This window comes from Hypanus sabinus, chromosome 10 (assembly GCF_030144855.1).
Source record: "Hypanus sabinus isolate sHypSab1 chromosome 10, sHypSab1.hap1, whole genome shotgun sequence".
NCBI classification, from domain to species: Eukaryota; Metazoa; Chordata; class Chondrichthyes; order Myliobatiformes; family Dasyatidae; genus Hypanus; species Hypanus sabinus.
Genome location: NC_082715.1, coordinates 25,712,355 through 25,731,386, shown reverse-complemented (window position 1 = coordinate 25,731,386; position 19,032 = coordinate 25,712,355). Strand labels below are relative to the sequence as shown.

Here is a 19,032-nt window from a genome sequence, read left to right as displayed (position 1 = left end):
TTGCTTCTTTGATGGTGTGAATCTCGGCAGGATATCCCCTCTCTAATCCATTCAGCATTTGCAGCTTGTAGCATTGTCCTGCTCTCTGCCATCATCTAAAATGGGGATTGTTTAAGACCATCTCCTCCAGTTTCCCTTTTAATTGCTCCCTGCCACTTATGGCGAGATGTTGCAAGAATTCTGAGCTTTGATTTTAATTTTTGATTGTTGCATTTGTTATTTGGTAGCTTTGTGGGTTTCGCACCTCAGGTTTTGTGTAAACTCGATGCTACTTCTGGCACACCTTAGTGCCAGTTTAGACACCAGACAGACACACTTTATTGATCCCGAGGGAAATTGGGTTTTGTTACAGTCACACCAACCAAGAATAGTGTAGAAATATAACAATATAAACCATAAATAATTAAATGATAATCAGTAAATTATTCCAAGTGGAAATAAGTCCAGGACCAGCCTATTGGCTCAGGGTGTCTGACACTCCGAGGGAGGAGTTGTAAAGTTTGATGGCCACAGGTAGGAATGACTTCCTATGACACTCAGTGTTGCATCTCGGTGGAATGAGTCTCTGGCTGAATGTACTCCTGTGCCTAACCAGTACATTATGGAGTGGATGGGAGACATTGTCCAAGATGGCATGCAACTTGGACAGCATCCTCTTTTCAGACACCACTGTCAGAGAGTCCAGTTCCACCCCCACAACATCACTGGCCTTACGAATGAGTTTGTTGATTCTGTTGGTGTCTGCTACCCTCAGCCTGCTGCCCCAGTACACAACAGCAAACATGATAGCACTGGGCACCACAGACTCGTAGAACATCCTCAGCATTGTCCAGCAGATGTTAAAGGACCTCAGTCTCCTCAGGAAATAGAGACGGCTCTGTCCCTTCTTGTAGACAGCCTCAGTGTTCTTTGACCAGTCCAGTTTATTGTCAATTTGTATCCCTAGGTATTTGTAATCCTCCACCATGTCCACACTGACCCCTTGGATGGAAACAGGGGTCACCGGTGCCTTAGCCCTCCTCAGGTCCACCACCAGCTCTTTAGTCTTTTTCACATTGAGCTGCAGATGACTCTGCTCACACCATGTGACAAAGTTTCCCACCGTAGCTCCGTACTCAGCCTCGTCTCCCTTGCTGATGCATCCAACTATGGCCGAGTCATCAGAAAACTTCTGAAGATGGCAAGACTCTGTGCAGTAGTTGAAGTCCGAGGTGTAGATGGTGAAGAGAAAGGGAGTCAGGACAGTCCCCTGTGGAGCCCCAGTGCTGCTGACCACTCTGTCTGGCACACAGTGTTGCAAGCGCACGTACTGTGGTCTGCCAGTCAGGTAATCAGTAATCCATGACACTAGGGAAGCATCCACCTGCATCACTGTCAGCTTCTCACCCAGCAGAGCAGGGCGGATGGTGTTGAACACACTGGAGAAGTCAAAAAAACATGACCCTCACTGTGCTCGCCGGCTTGTCCAGGTGGGCATAAACATGGTTCAACAGGTAGATGATGGCATCCTCAACTCCTAGTCGGGGCTGGTCAGCAAACTGGAGGGGGACTAAGTGTGGCCTAACCATAGGCTGGAGCTGCTCTAGAACAAGTCTCTCCAGGGTCTTCATGATGTGGGACACTAGATGTTATCTGTAGGTAACGTTGCCTCGATATTCTCTATAGAGCTTGTGAAGTGACCTGTGTTGGAAGGCAATTTTGCCAGAGAATTTGGAGCTGGGTAAACAGTAGATATTCAGCATAGTCCCAAGAGCACTACGGCAAGGAAGCGGGCACTTTCTCCTCAGTTAGTCAATGCCAGCCTCATCTTCCACTCGGTCCCAGCGACCTGAACCCAGACCGTGGCACTCCATCACCTTCTCATCCATGCACCTGTCCAAGCTGATTTTCAGTGTTACAAGTCTGCATCTGCCACTTTGCTGACAGATTCTGCCATCCTCTGATGAAAGCCATTCCATAGATCATAAGACATGGGAGCAGAATCAGGGCATTGAGCCTGTCGAGTCTGCTTCGCCGTTCAATCAAGCCTGATATATTATTTCTCTCAACTCCATTCTGCCTTCTCCTCATAACCTTTGACACCCTATATTTCCCTTAAATACTTTCACCTTCCACTAAATCTATGACCAGTAGTTCTAATCTCGCCTTGTCTGCAGAGAAAAAACCTGCAAGCATTCGCCGTATTATTACCCGTCATTAATGCATATATCTACTCAGCCAATCATGTTGCAGCAGCTCGATGTAGAAAAGAATACAGACGTGATCAAAAGGTTCGGTTGTTCAGGCCAAACGTAATTGGAAAACAAAATGTGATCTCAGTGAGTTTGACTGTGGAATGATTGTTGGTGCCAGATGGGATAGTTTGAGATCTCAGAAGCTGTTGATACTCTGGGATTTTCATGCACAACAATCTCTGGAGTTTACTGAGGATGGTGCAAAAAACAAAAAAAAAAATCCAGTGAACTGTAGTATCAGCCTCTAAGGCAGTTGGTTCCAAATTGCAACAACCCTGTGGGTGAACAAAAATCCTCTTTAAACCTGTAACTCCTCATCTCAAACTTGTGCATCTGGTATTTGATATCAATGACATGTTACAGCTGATTGACACAGTAGAGAGTTGCAGTATCAGGCCTGACAGGAATACTTGTGAGAATGGGTAGGATGACTGAATATGGCAGTATTTATAGCTGGCCACAGAGCTTCATTGATGCTCCCAGCTTTGAGCTCCCAGAAGTCCTTGATGTGAAAGGAGAGTTTTATCGATGAGCGAGAGGTCAAGGAGGTTTATTCCTCATCTTGGTTCACTCATTATCTTCCTCAGATCTGATCTCAGTGGTGTTACTGCCAAGCCGTTCTTGGCCAAGGACACTGACAGTCCCACCTTCCCCAGCAATGTGCATTGCTTCTTTCAAGTGTTCTACCATATGAAGCACTGAGTCATTAGCTGAAGGAGGAGATCAGGTAATGATTAGGAGGTTTTCTTGCACATATCTGACCTGATGCCATCAGGCTTCATTGGGTCCAGGATTAATGTTGAAGATTTTCAGGGCTATTTCCTCCTGCCTAGAGGTCCTGTCAGTGACACAGAACGAACTGGGGATTAGGGTGGAGGAATCGGAAATGTTGCTTGGAAGTTTTGTTTATTTAATGGTGACAGTGACAGGCTGTTATTTGAGTAGTCTGTGGGACATCTATCTACCTTTGTAATTCTGATTCACGGTCATATGTTTTTCTGGGTGCCTTTGAAAAGTCAACTGGCCTGAGAACCTCCTTACCGTGACTGAGTCTGGTGATCAAGTTAATACAAAGTGATTAGTATAATTATATTCTTTCTCTGCTATGACATAGTGATAATGTTATAGCTGAGTGAATTGGAAGATGATTACAGGAGAATCTAAGAATCAACCACGTTGGTTGACTTCTGATGGAGCAAAGTCTTCTCATAACCCAAATCCTTGTTTTCTGCATGGAGCCGTAACTAAATAAAATGACTTAGGCTTCAAATAAAGCCTGTTTAATCTTCTTCACACTTTGTAGTTCTGAATGATGTATTATTAAATTGCCATGTACAATGTTTAAGTATACTTCATTAATTTACTGTAATATGACCTTTAAACACCCTGCCATAAAGTTGCCTTGAGCTAAATTAAGTTACAAGACGATAATTACACTTTCATTGCAGTCTTACACTTGGGCTTAATATAATATGACCCAGTCAAAATGGCAATTTCTTCACCTTGATTCTCCAGAATAATTCTCAGAATCAATTCTTTCTTTCTCTCTCTCCCCTCTCCCGCGACTCTCCTCCCCACAACTCTCCCTGCGACCCAGCCCTGCACCTTTCCCCTCCCACTCCTCCAACACACACCTCAATATCCCCCTCAAGAACTCACCCTCAACAGCCACTCAAATACACCCCTCACCTCACCACCCGCCTCTCACTGCTCCCACCTCTTGACAACCCCCACCTCTCACACCCCCTTCTCAAACCCCTCCGCCCTAACCCCCCTCCTTTCTAACTCCTATCCCCTACCCCCTCTCCCGCCTTCCCCTCTCCCTGCCCCCACTTTCCCCCTCTCCCTACCCCCACTTTCCCCCTACCCACCTTCTACCCCCTCCCCCTACCACCTCTCCTCCCCACCCACCACCCCTCTCTCCTATCCCCTCCTCACTCTCTCCCTCCTCTCCACTTTCTCTCCCCGCCCATCCTCTTGCCCCTGCTCCTTTCTCTGTCTCTTTCTAGTACTCTCTCCCTTCCTTCCTTCCTTCCTTCCTTTCTTCTCTCTCTCTCTTTTCCTCTCCCTCTTTTATTCTGCCATTAGTAGTCATTGTGTGAGTTCTTACCTTTAGGCCATGTACAGTGAGCTGGTGAAAGCCATGCCATTACCATTGAAAATTCTATTTCCTTCCCTTTTGCGGTAATTAAAACTCCACTGGTCTGTTCTGAAGAATGTATTATTGTCAGGTGTATTTAAATTTCATAGTTTCTCACTTGCTGCAGCTTAAATTTGAATTGACGCCAAGGCCGTAGCGAAGGGACAAATCACCGTCTTGGGGCTTGCACTAAGTAACTTTCAATGGTCATTAAAACAAATGACTTTCCTGCAGTGAACATCAGTGAAGAGTAGATTACTTTCTGCAGCCCAGGCATTTTAAACCTTCTCGAATGCTAAATTGGCATTGTTCCTCCACACATGCATTGCAGTGGAGTTAGAGTCTAGTATTTCTAAATTCAATTGCTGAAGATAAATTGTTTAAAAGTAACCAAACACGCATTCATGTTTTGTGCCAGCTTACTTGAATGATATTATTTATTGAGGTCCTGAAGGACATCTACAAAATTCTTTGTATTCTTTATTAAATTGTAGCAAGTTTTATTGAAATAGCAAACTGGGCTACATCTGCAGAGGGCACATGTGGAACACATTGTTACAATAGTTTTGGCCTCCTTAGTAAAGGAAGGGTGTAAATGAGCTGGAATCAGTTTAGAGAAAGCTCACTGGACCAAACTTTGGAATCTGTTCAGAGAATGTTTACTCTACCAACGTTTGAAATGGGCGGGTGGTCTAATGAAGAAGGTTTGACAAATTAGGGTTGAGTCACCACAACACTGGACTGAACACTAAACTCAACCAATGTCAAAGGACTCTACTGTCAATGTTCTAAGTATGGTTTTTAACTTACCGATCTATTTATTGTTAATATAATTTTTTTATTTGCAGAGTTTGTCTTTTGCATGCTGGTTGCTAGTCAGTCTTTGTGTGTAGATGTTCATTTATTCTATTGTATTTCCTTGTTCTACGGTGAATGGAAGTATTTGGTGGCACATACATACATGGATAATAAATTTGCTTTGAACTTTCAACTTGCCATTCAAGTTATGAGACTGAGAGGGACTTGATGGAAACAGAAGATCCTGAGAAGTCCTGACGGTTGATTGCTGATTTGATTTGACACAAACGATGCATTTCACTGCATGTTTTGATGTACATTAGTAAAAGAACAGCATTGGGCAGGTTTGAATATGGCATTAAAATGTACTCAGATTGGCCATTTTCCTTTTGAATAGTGAGACAGGCTGAGTGGCCTGCTCCTGCTCCTAGTTTCTATAAGGGAAACTGGTGATTAACTATTTCAATTGCCACAGATGTTGTCTGACTTGCAGAGTAATCCAGCAATTTCGATTTTTATTTCATACTTTATGCTGGCATGTTTTAATGATTTAAGGCTCCCAACCCACATAATTTGAGCCCCTTAAACCTGAACTAACCTGGGAAAGTTATGCAATGGTGCAAATTGATTTAATTGTCTTTTATAAGTAGGGAAGTAGGCAAGAGTTTTGAGCTTGGCAAGCAGAGTTTGGTGCACTGCCACATTAATCTCACATTAGTTGAACCAAAATGCAGGTTCAGGCATTGCTGAATAAGGTGTCTAGTAGAAATGAGTTTGCTGAACTCATTTACAGTAAACACAGTGCCCTGATAGAAATGCTGTCTAAAAATTGACACTGATTTGTGATTACAGCAGTCATAATGATTAATTAGTCCAGAGAGTTCGAAGGAGGTTTGGAATCATTGGTACAGTTGGATTTGATATTCCTTGTAAAGCTATTTCATGCAGACAGTGAAAACTGCACAAAGGTAGAGATTTACAAGGTAAAAGGAAGTTCATACTGAAATAAGGTGACTTTAAGATTTTTCAGAGACCTGGCAAAGCCTATGCTGTTCAGGAGGGATAAAGATTTCCACCAGGATTAGACCTTCTCTTCCCTGATGGTAGTAATGAGAAGATGGATGCTGCCTTCTGAAGGCACCTCCTCCTTAAAGTGTCTTCAGTACTGGTGAGGAGTGTGCCCATGATGGAGTTGCCTGAGTCCTTAACCCTTTGGAACCTCTTGCATAGGTGTGCATTGGAGCTTCTATACCAGGATGTTATTCAATCGGTCAGGATGCTCTCCACTGTATGTCTATAGAAAATTGAATGAGTCTTTGAAGACAGACCAAATATCCTCAGGCTCCTAACGAAGTAGAGGCATTTTTATGCCGCCTTTCTGATTGCATCAATGTGCTGGGCCAAGACGGATCCTAGAAATCCTGAGACTCAGAAAGTTAAAGCTGCTCACCCTTCTCACCGTTGACCCCTCGGTGAGGATTTGTGCCTGTTCTCCCACCTTCCCCTGCTGAGATCCACAGTCAGTTCTTTACTCTTATTGATGTTGTGTGCAAGGTTATTGTTGTGACACACTCAGCCAACTGATCTATCTCACTCCTGAATGCCTCCTCGTTACCATCTGAGATTTTGCCAACAACATGCAAATTCTTACATGGCATGCGTAGCCACACAATCATATGTGTAAAGGGAGTAGAGCATGCACCCTTGAAGCTGTATTGATTGCCAGCGAGGAGAAGATATTATCAGTGATCCACATTGACTGTGGTCTCCCAGTGAGAAAGTCCGAATTAGAATCAGGTTTATTATCGCTGGCATATGTCATTAAATTTGTTGATTTATTGCAGCCGTGTAAAGAACTGCATAAAAACGTTACTGGAAGTTACAAAGGAAATTTTTAAAAATTAGTACAAAAAGAGCAAAATAGGACAGAATAAAATCGTGAGGTAGTCCAAACTAGTTGGGAATCCAGTTGTAGATGGAGCTCCAAAGGCCTCATTTAGAAGCTTGCTGACTAATACTGAGAGGATGATAGTAATGAATGCCAGGCTGTAGTAGGTAAAAATCAGTCTGACCTACTCTATCTTTTGCTGTTGTTTAGGTGCTCCAATAGAGAGTGGAGAGGCGGTGAGATTGCAATAGAAAATTATAGTTAATACAGGGAAGAGCTCCATAAAATGTACAAAGATAATTGACAAACTGGTAAAATGCATGTCTAATTGGCAAATGAACTTCAATGAGAGTTGTGTGACACATTCTGGTAAAAATAATAAAAAGCCCAGATGCTTGTATGTCTAAATTCAGTATCAAAGGAATTCGGAGGGGTGGGGAGTGGGATTGTGTGAACAGAAGCAAAACGCCTAAAGTACAGCATATCAGCATTAATATCCTCAAGAACTTAGATTTACAAATGTATTGCCAAATCTAATTTGAAATTTCATGTCTTTTATATTTCTTATCAGATATCTCTCCTAAGAAGAGTTAATTATATGAATCAGTTTCAGTAGATTCTGGTTAATTCGCCCAAGTTTAATGGAAACAGTTTAAAAACATTTTTTTAAAAAGACAAATTACCATTTAATTGAGCAAACAGATTATGTATTTAAATGAAAAACAGAATAAATTAGAGCACTACCAAGACTACTACTTTTGATTGACCGTAAATAAACAAAATCAGTGCAAACACCTAGTACGGATTGTGGACTGCTTTCAAACAGTGCTTTCTACTACTGTATCCTCCAACTCTTCACTTTAATTGTAGCATTCACGGTGATTGTCAATACCTTCAAATTGTTCATAGTTCCTATCTTATTGAAGTAGTGAAATCGTTTCATTTTCACTTCCAGTAGTTTCTGGCATCTCCAATCCTGAATGCCTGTAACTGCAGTGAGCAAAACAGTTAACTGTCTGACTGCTTATTTACTTTATTGTCACCAAACAATTGATACTAGAGCATACAATCATCACAGCGATATTTGATTCTGCACTTCGCGCTCCCTGGAATACAAATCAAAGTAAATATAATAAAAAATAGAAAAGGAAGAGTAAAGTAGTGTAAAAAAAAACGAGAGACAGTTCCGGATATTTGGAAGGTACGGCCCAGATCTGGGTCAGAATCCGTTCAGCAGTTTTATCACAGCTGGAAAGAATCTGTTCCCAAATCTGGCCGTACGAATCTTCAAGCTCCTGAACCTTCTCCCGGAGGGAAGAGGGACAAAAGGTGTGTTGGCTGGGTGGGTCGTGTCCTTGATTATCCCGGCAACACTGCTCCGACAGCGTGCAGTGTAAAGTGAGTCCAAGGACAGAAGATTGGTTTGTGTGATGTGCTGGGCTGTGTTCACGAACTTCTGCAGCTTCTTCCAGTCTTTCCCTGATTATCAGTGATAAAAATCACTGTTTTTGAACTCAAAACTCGTTGCAAAGTCCACATACTGATGGAATGGCCAGGTGCTGTGTCTCTTTGTGGACGACGTGAGAAGAACCCTGTGCAGGGTCAACCCACGGACCAGACAACATCCCTGGTAGAGTTCTCAGAGGATGTGCAGATCAGCTAGCAGATGTTCTCACTGACATCTTCAACATCTCCCTGAGCAGCACCACCATCATCCCCGTGCCGAAGAAGTCTTCAGTGTCCTGCCTAAATGACTACTGTCCCATTGTACTTACAGCCATCATCGTGAAGTGTTTGGAGAGGCTCGTCATGAGGCATATCAAGACCCTGCTGCCACCCTCACTGGACCCCCTGCAGTTTGCATATCGTCCCAACTGCTCAACAGATGATGCCATTGCCACCACCCTCCACCTGGCCCTAACCCACCTGGACAAAAAAGACACGTACGTTCGGATGCTGTTCATTGACTTTAGTTCAGCATTCAACACAATCATCCTTCAGAAACTGTTTGGAAAGATGAGCCTACTGGGCCTGAACACCTCCCTCTGCAACTGGATCCTAGACTTCCTGACTGGGAGACCTCAGTCAGTCCCGATCGGGAGCAGCATCTCCTACACCATCACACTGAGCACGGGGGCTCCCCAGGGTTGCGTGCTCAGCCCACTGCTGTTCCCTTTGCTGACCCACGACTGTGCTGCAACACACAGCTCGAACCACATCATCAAGTTCGCCAATGACACGACCATGTTGGGTCTCATCAACAAGAATGACGAGTCAGCATACAGAGAGGACGTGCAGTGGCTAACGAACTGGTGCAGAGCCAGCAACCTGTCTCTAAATGTGAACAAAACAAAAGAGATGGTTGTTGACTTAAGGAGGGCACAGAGCGACCACACCCTGCTGAACATCAACGGCTCCTCGGTAGAGATCATAAAGAGCACCAAATTTCTTGGTGTTCACCTGATGGAGAATCTCACCTGGTCCCTCAACACCAGCTCCATAGCAAAGAAAGCCCAGCAGCATCTCTACTTTTTGCGAAGGCTGAGAAAAGTCCATCTCCCACCCCCCCATCCTCATCACATTCTACAGGGGTTGTATTGAGAGCGTCCTGAGCAACTGCATCACTGCCTGGTTCAGAAATTGTACCATCTCAGATCGCAAGACCCTGCAGCGGATAGTGAGGTCAGCCGAGAAGATAATCAGGGTGTCTCTTCCCACCATCATGGACATTTACACTACACGCTGCATCCGCAAAGGAAACAGCATTATGAAGGACCCCATGCACCCTCATACAATCTCTTCTCCCTCCTGCCGTCTGGGAAAAAGCTCCGAAGCATTCGAGCTCTTACAACCAGACTATGTAACAGTTTCTTCCCCCAAGCTATCAGACTCCTCAATACCCGAAGCCTGGGCTGACACCTTGCCCTACTGTCCTGTTTATTATTTATTGTAATGCCGGTACTGTTTTTGTGCACTTTATGCAGTCCAGTGTAGGTCTGTAGTCCAGTGTAGCTTTCTCTGTGTTTTTTTAATTACGTAGTTCAGTCTAGTTTTTTGTACTGTGTCGTGTAAACCATGGTCCTGAGAAACGTTGTCTCATTTTTACTATGTACTGTTCCAGCAGTTATGGTCGAAATGACAATAAAAGTTGACTGGACTTGACTTGAAACACATGCAACTGCTGTTACTTAAAATCTCCAACAAGAGAAAATCTGCAGATGCTGGGCGATCCAGTTTTTTCTGGCGGACAGAGCGTAGGTTCTCAGTGAATATACGGGTATATGGAGGAATTTAAGGTGGGGGGGGGTTATATGGGAGGTAGGGTTTGAGGGTTGGCACAGCATTGTGGGCCGAAGGGCCTGTAATATGCTGTACTATTCTATGTTCTATGAAGTAGTCTCCCAGTCTACGTCAAGTCTTGCAAATATACAAGAGGCCACACCGGGAAGATCGAACTGTTCACTCTAAGCACTGTGTAGTGATTGATGGTCACACAAGTATGCATTGCTGACGCTAGTTAGAAACTTCAGCAGCAGTCTCCTATTCCAATTAAACAGCACAGTGTCCCAAATAAACAAAGGGAATCTGAGCTATTTTCTCGATTTTTTTTTGTTCGTTAAGAGTTGTCCAATCAAGCGTCTTCCTGATTAACAGGAATCCATGGTACTTTATGGAATAAACAAAAAGCTGCATCACCAGCACAATCCCTGCCCAGTCCATTCAAGTGAATATCTGTGACACATGAAACTTTTTGTTGCCAGTACATAGTGTTTGTAATTTGTTTGGCTTCAGAGAGTTTCAGCTGCAAATCAGTCCAATTGAATTGACTTTATTTCTTTCGTCCTTCATATACATGAGGAGTAAAAATCTTTATGTTACCTCTCTGTCTGAAGTTGCAATTCATAGCAATTTGTAATAAATAGTATGTACGACAGGACAGTCAATACAGCATCGAAATACAATTGTATCAGCATTATGCAATTCCCCATGTGGTCCACTGATTATTGCAAGAATCTTCCTTAAGTAAGCCCCAAGCAGCATGGATATGATTGAAGCAGAGTTGGAATTACTCAGCAATTCAAGCAGCATCAGTGGAGACAGAAAAACAAAATGACCCTTTCTGAAATCAGTCTGATGTCCTGATGGAAGAACCTGTCCCAGAGCCTGTTGGTCCTGGCTTTTATGCTACAGTACCTTTTCCAGATGGTAGCAGCTGGAACAGTTTGTGGTTGGGGTGTCTCAGGTCCCCAATGATTCTCTGGGTCCTTTTTACACACCTGGTTCTGTAAATGACGTGAATAGTGGGAAGTTCACATCTACAGATGCACTGGGCTGTCCGCACCACTCTCTACAGAGTCCTGCGATTGAGGGAAGTACAGTTCCCATACCAGGCAGTGATGCAGCCAGTCAGGATGCTCTCAATTGTGCCCCTGTAGAAAGTCTTTAGGAGTTGGGGATTCATGCCAAACTTCTTCAACCGTCTGAGGTGAAAGAAGTGTTGTGCTTTTTTCACCACACAGCCAGTATGTACAGACCACATGAGATCCTCAGTGATGTGTATGCCAAAGCACTTGAAAACTGTTTGCCTTCTCAACCCCAGATCCATTGATGTCAATAGGGGTGAGCCTGTCTCCATTCCTCCTGTAGTCCACAACCAGCTCCTTTGTTTTTGCGACATTGAGTGAGAGGTTGTTTTCTTGACACCACTGTGTCAGGGTGATGACTTCTCCGTAGGCTGCCTTGTTATTATTTGAGATAAGGCCATATTGTTAGTAAATTTAATTAGCAGATTGGAGCTGTGGGTGGCGACAAAGTCATGGGTATACAGAGAGTAAAGGAGGGGGCTTAGTACACAGCCCTGAGAGGCACATGTTAAGGGTCAGAAGGGCAGAGGTGAGGGAACCCACTCTTACCACCTGCCAGCGATCTGCCAGGTCAAATATGTTGGCAGAGTATAGTACTAATAGTAAGACTCTTGGCAGTGTGAAGGATCAGAGGGATCTTGGGGTCTGACTCCATAGGATATTCAAAGCTGCTGAGCAGGTTGACCCTGTAGTTATGAAGACATACGGTGCATTGGCCTTCATCAATCATGGGATTGAGTTTAAGAGCTGAGAGGTAATGCTGCAGCTAAATAGAGCCCTGAGCACTTGGAGTACTGTGCTCAATTCTGGTCGCCTCACTACAGGAAGGATGTGGAAACCATAGAAAGGGCACAGAGGAGATTGACAAGGATATTGCCTGGATTGGAGAGTGTGTCTTCTGAGAATAGGTTGAGTGAACTCGGCCTTTTCTTCTTGGAGCGACAGAGAGTGAGAGGTGACCTGATAGAGGTGTACAAGATGATGAGAGGCATTGATCGTGTGGATAGTCAGAGGGTTTTTCCCAGGGCTGAAATGTCTGACATGAGAGAGCACAGTTTTAAGGTGCTCGGAAGTAGAAACAGAGGACGTGTCAGGGGTAGGTTTTATACTCTGAGAATGGTGAGTACGTGGAATGGACTGCTGGCAACAGTGGTGGAGGCAGATACAATAGGGTCTTTTAATAGACTCCTGGATAGGTACATGGAGCTTAGGAAAGTAGAGGGCTCTGGCTAACCTTAGGTAACTTCTAAAGTAAGTACATGTACGGCACAGCATTGTGGGCTGAAGAGCCTGTATTGTGCTGTAGGTTTTCTATGTTTCTATTTTCTATGGTGCAAGTATTTTAACTTCATTGAATTAACAAAAATTTGATCGTGGAGACCATGATCAAATTCCTTTGGTGTTACTGAACATGAGAAGTAGGAGCAGGATGAGATCTTGTAGTTCTTTGTCTGCTCCAAACTATGTCATTGTGGGTCCTGTACCAGATACACTTTCCTACATATTCCCTTTATCCCCTGATTCACAAATTGTTACTTCTCAATCCTGAATGCAGTTGGTGACTCAGTATCCACAAGCCTCAAAGATTTATAATCCTTTGCGAGAAGGAATTTCTCTTTATCACAGTTCTAAATGTCCAACCACTTGGAGCAGAAGAAACAAAACAAGCTCACAGTAAATTGCACCTTTTTAGCACACTTAGCCACACATCAATTGCTACTTCACTCTTGAGCAAATGGGGAACGGTCTCTTAAGAAGACAAGGTAGTTGACCCAAAGCTTTATTGAGAAAGAGAAATAAGAGTGGGAGAGAGATTTAAAGGGTGAATTTCAGGACATCAGATGATGACTTTTGAATGTTGGAGCAATGAATATCATGAGGGAGCAGTGTAGTTCGTGGGTATGGAAGAGACAAGACTTGAGAGGTACCGGAAGGTCAATGCAGATTTAAGGAGGACTAAGAATAGTCAAAGTGAATGGAAAGTTATGAATTTAAAAGTTTTACAGTGCAATAAAAAGTAGAGAACAATGCACAAAATTAAAGACTTGCATTTTTAAGACCATGTCAACATGATTTTTGTGTTTTGGATATCAGGTTTTGCTGATGTTTTATACTTAAGTTTTACCTTGTTTCTTGTAAGCAATGCTGTCAAATAAAATCAGTGAAGAATCCTTCCAGGAAGCGATTAAAGTGGTCAGTACTCTGATCAGCATACTTCAGCTGTCTGCTTCAAAATAAGGCATAGGAGCAGAATTAAGCTATTTGGCCCATCGAGTCTGCTGTGCCATTTAATCATGGTTGATCCATCTCTTGGCCCAATCTCCTTTCTTCACACGCACCCCCCTCCCCCGCCCCCCCGTATCCCTTCATGTCCTGACCATCAAGAATCTCTCGACTGCTGTCTTAAGTCTAGATAAAGACTTGGGCTCCTCAGCAACCTGTGGCGAAGAATTTCACAGATTTACCACCCTCTAGGTAAAATCTTGTGCATCTGTACTCCGAGTAGATGTAAACTTCTCAGAACTTGTATCCATGCAATTCAACATGAAAACATTAATTTAGGACAGAATCAGTCAGTCAGCTGTTCCCTGAACTATCTGTGCTTTAAACTGGTTGCCATGGAGATCTGATGCCACTGCATTCTTTTACTGCCTGTAGCAGTTCACAGTGTGAACTTGCACCATGGTTGTATGAAAGGCTTCCTGGTCAAGCTGGTCTTTTACATATTTCTGTTTTTGTATTTCTATTTGTTGATATATTTGAAGCAAACTTCATGTACTAACTAAAGCACAGTTACAGGAAGTTAGATATGGCCCTTGTGGCTAAAGGGATCAGGGGGTATGGAGAAAAAGCAGGTACAGAGTTCTGAGTTGGATAATCATACTGAATGGCGGTGCAGGCTCGAAGGGCCGAAAGGCCTACTCCTGCACCTATTTTCTATGTTTCTACAAGGTGAGGTTAGTTTTTCCCCTTTTTATCGGGCACATAATTTGCAATTTCAAATCACCTTTCAGTTCAGTCCCACTTTAATGAAAGGTGTGATGCTTTGATAAAATGACTAGCATTTTCACTCTTACTAAATTGGATGCCCCCTTGTTAATGCGGCTTTCATCATGAGTGATAGGATTATTTATTGATCCCCACTAGAATCACAACTGAATTTGAATTCAATTGTTAAAGATTTATGAGCATTTTATCTCTCATATGAGGACGGATGACATAATCCATTAATGACCTTCAGAACATAATGGATAGTGCCCCCTGAGCTCTGATAAATCCTTAGATTGAATTAATGCTAAAATTTCCTGCGCAGTATATTTAAGAAGCAAAGTGCTTAATATTATTCCAACCCTGTTGTTGTGCTGAGATTATCAAGGTGGACATTTTGATGTGCTGCTATTGCTTTAAGATTACCACAGAGCTGCTTTCAGTTTGCTACTTGTTGCTGTAAATTAATCCATTTTGTTTTACCAATTCTGCTGTAATCTTGTATAAAAAATAAGTCGAGAAGGTAAAGTTTGATTTAAGGCACTATCTTTCAGATGTAATGCTCGAGCAAAGCTTTGCCTCCAAGTTCAGGTGTAAGTAGAAGGAAATCGTGACCAAACTGAAAGAGTGTGATGTCTGCATGCTGTACTTGCTCCACTATAGAGCAGAAAGCATAAATTGTTCATATACTTCAAAGTTTTCTTTATATGCAAGTTTATCGCTGGATTACTGGAATTTCTTTGCATATACTTAGTCATGGCATGCTATCTGATATCCTGAGGATGGCTTGCATATAAAAAAAGTCTTTTTCTTCCATCCTTCTTTGATTTCTGGGCATTTATATGTCATAAAACAAGCTAGCTAATACAAATGATTGTTGTCAGTACAAAACATAGATTACTCTCTAGGTTCATTTTGGAAATCCGACCGTAATTTAACTGACTGTCACAAATGTTATTTTATTGAAATATTTATACTTTTATTTCATTGTTCTGAATTTCATGGAATATTTTAGGTGAGAAAGATGTCTGAGGAAAGTACAAAGTATTTGGAAATAAATGTTTATTGTAAAGAGAATGGAGCAATGAGGAATCTGTATCTTATGGGTTGGTCTTAGTTGTTGGATTAGACTAAATTCACTCTATTTTGAGCTAGAAGCAGAACATGCAAAACATGTTCTTCCTTCCTTAACTTCAGATTTGAGACAAATTAGCTGCAAAGCGCCAAAGTTTATGCAGTCTGTGTGTTTTATGTAGCTTGCACCAACAAGCTATTGTTTGAGCTGCTTCAAGTCTATACGTTGATTCATTTGGCTTTAAACGTAAAAGAAAAGCACTGCATTTAGTATGTTGGCTTATGATGGGTGAGGTGAAAATGTTCTTGATAGCCTGAAAACCCACCCCATTTCAAGTATTACCATCAAATAATTTTATCTTGATAACAACCATTTATGGGTAATTTATTTGAAAAAATATATTTTAAACTGGAAACACTTTCTGGAATGTGTAAAATAAAAACATTTGCTTCAAAATTCATTACAGCATACATTATTACCTCGTAAATCTTGGGAGACAGATTTTGAATTTGACTTTTTTTTCCTTCAGTGCTTTTTAATGCTCCTATGAGGAAACAATATAAATGATTTGTAACTTATTAGCACTGCAGTTTCCAGGAGTGAAGTTTTACAGCACCCCTTTCCTACTGGTTATCCCTTGCAACATTTATTCCACATCTTGTTTTCTTAATTCTGCATGGTACTTGTCTTGCAGGACAATAAATTCATGCTCATATCTGTTGTGGAATGCTTTAATGCTCAGTGCTATTATAGATAAAAGAATTAAGGTATATAATCTTCAGTGGCAACTCTAAGTGAAGTTTTCATTTTACTTAGTGAGTTTCTTATTGAAACATGGTTTTGAAATCTACAAGATTCTCAGTATTGAAAAATCCTTGTTTTTTACATGAGAATTTAAACATTTTTGGTCATTAAGCTCTCAACAGTCTTCAAATAATATAATCTTTTGGTAAAATACATTTAATTTTCTGTGACGCCTGGCCTTCTCATCGATAGGCATCAGAGCTGTACCCTTGCACATGTTATTTCATGACCTTATCTAGCAATCTCATGTTGTAAGGAAGTTGTTTAATATAACATTCTCAGCATTTCTGGGGCTCAGATTCCTGATTTTACTATCCATTATGGGATGGGGTGCTTCTAAATTCAATTCCAAAGCTAACTTAATTTGAAGATTGATTCTTTTTTTTTAGCTGGATTTGCAGATAAGGAGAAATGGTTTATTTGTATATGTCTATCAAACTGTTATTTTAAGATCTCTACTAAATTGCTTCTCAGACATAAATCAAGATCCATGTTCATAGAACCTAATTTAACCCTTTTTAAAATATGATAAACTGCACCACCTACAAGCCAATTATCCTTTGGTTCAGTATCCTGTACAATTGACAGCTGACTTCCTTACTTTTATATTTTAATCTTTTTGTGATAAAGGACCACATACCATTCACCTTTTCAATTACTCTTGGTACACTGCAATACCTTAGTTAACTGCGTACATAGAGGCATGCAGGATAAAGTTCATCATGTTGAGTTGTGCAGTATTATATCTTTCACATTAAGCTGTAACCAAAGCAGTCACTAATTTTCTTCTGCAAACTCACTGTGAACTTCAGTGCCCTGTCTAGAATGAAAATGTTAAGGAAATTGTCCTGGGTCAATCTTCTAAATGAAAAAAAACATTTCCAGAGCAATATTGGTGGTGTCGTGGGATTGTCTTTTCTTTAGTTTTCCCCAAAAATGTTGACCCCTGAGGAAACATTGTATGAATTCCATTTATTGATAATGGTACGTCAACAGATGTATTATTTGAGAAAATACCAATATGAGTTTTGTGTCTGACAATACAAAAATAAATTAAAAGTTGATGAATTTATGAAAAATTCACCACCAGCACTTTAGCGACTAGGGGTCAAATGCCCATGACCATTTTAAGCATCATCAAAATTTTCAAAGGAACTATTGAATTTTCATTGAACAAACTTTAGAACATTATATGATGGATAGTCACTTTCCAGGGCCCAGGATACTTATTGCTAACCTCAGCTTTCTAACACGGTAGCATGGCCTTTCCAAAAGGCCACAGTTGTTTGTAACAAATTTAAACTTTTAATCAATATTCCTTGCTCAGCTTCTTGTTGTAAACAAGTAAACAGCAAGATCTTGTAAGCCCATGTTGTTACTTGACCTGTGTTAAACCAGACAACACAAACTAGCTTTTGCAACATAGTGACTGAGTTCAAGGAAGCTTGCAAACATGGTGACAACATGTGACAAGTTGTTCAATCAATACTTAGGATATTTGTGTACTCAGAGATTCAACTTTTGTAGCATTAATTATATGTGTCTGGGATCTCTGTCCCCAGGAGCTTTTAGACCATCTGTGTGAATTACTACGACCCGGCAAAAGTATCTTAAAAGCATAACATACAGATAATGTCAATAGTAGCAAAACAGAAAACTGTTGGAAAGCATTGGGGATTGTTAGGAATGATGAGGAGAATGACAAAGTTAGGGTGACAGAAAGAAGAACTAGAATTTATTCCTCAACCTTTGGTTTCTGTGATGGACAACTTATTCATCTTCAGCTCGTTGGTATGTTCTTATAGTTTGTAGGAATTTATACTTGTGTTTGGAAATCCTTTGTACTTTATAAATCTTTCGTAATTCAGAAATCTCTTATAAATCAAAACTCTCTTGAATTTTAAATGGGCATTGGCAACTAGTCAGGGAAGTTGGTTAGTCTTTTAAGAGTAGGTTGACACAGTATAAACTCCCTGTGTTGAGGTTACCCATAGATCGAATAGAGATTCAAATCTATTTCTGAATGTAGAGTTTTATGGACAGTGACCCCAGTACCATCACAAGTATAGCATAGTATAGGCCCTTCAGCTCATGACACTGTGCCACTTTTAACCTATTCCAGCATTAATTTAACCCTTCCCTCCTATAGAGTCCTCCATTTGTTTTTTGTCTATATGTCTACGTAAGGGTCTCTTAAATGTCTCTAATGTATCTGCCACTACCACCTCCCCTGGCAGCGTACTCGATGCACCCAACACTCTGTATTTTAAAAAAAATGCTAGCACTTTTCAACAGTCACATTAAATTTTCACATTAACCATTTCTGCCTTGTGGGAAAAGGTGCTGGCTGTCCACTCTATCAATTCCTCTTTATTATTTTATACATCTCTTTCTTTCTTTTTCAATCTTTTTATTGAATTTCATATATAAAAGAAACATAATGTAATAATAAATAGGTTATAAATGCATAAGACTTGAAATTGAAATAGTAGTAGGATAACAATACCCTATTAAAATATCAACATAGAAACATAGTACATTATCAATCAAGTCTATAATAATTATATGAAAAAAATAAAAATAATCATCAAAAGAAAAAGAAAAAATTATAAAAATACAGGCAAAAAATATAAAAAAAATACTAAACTAAACTAACATGGGCAATAATAACAGTTTATTTGTATATGATAGTGCCAAAAACTCCGGAACTCCATATCTGAACAAGGATAAGTAAAGAGAAG

At 41.1% G+C, this 19,032-nt stretch overlaps 1 protein-coding gene across 6 annotated transcripts in view; it reads left to right on the top strand.

The window, feature by feature from the left end:
* Positions 1-19,032, top strand: part of ptprk (protein tyrosine phosphatase receptor type K) — a 656,369-nt gene that overhangs the window by 389,629 nt on the left and 247,708 nt on the right. The gene's annotated exons all lie outside the window — the stretch shown is intronic.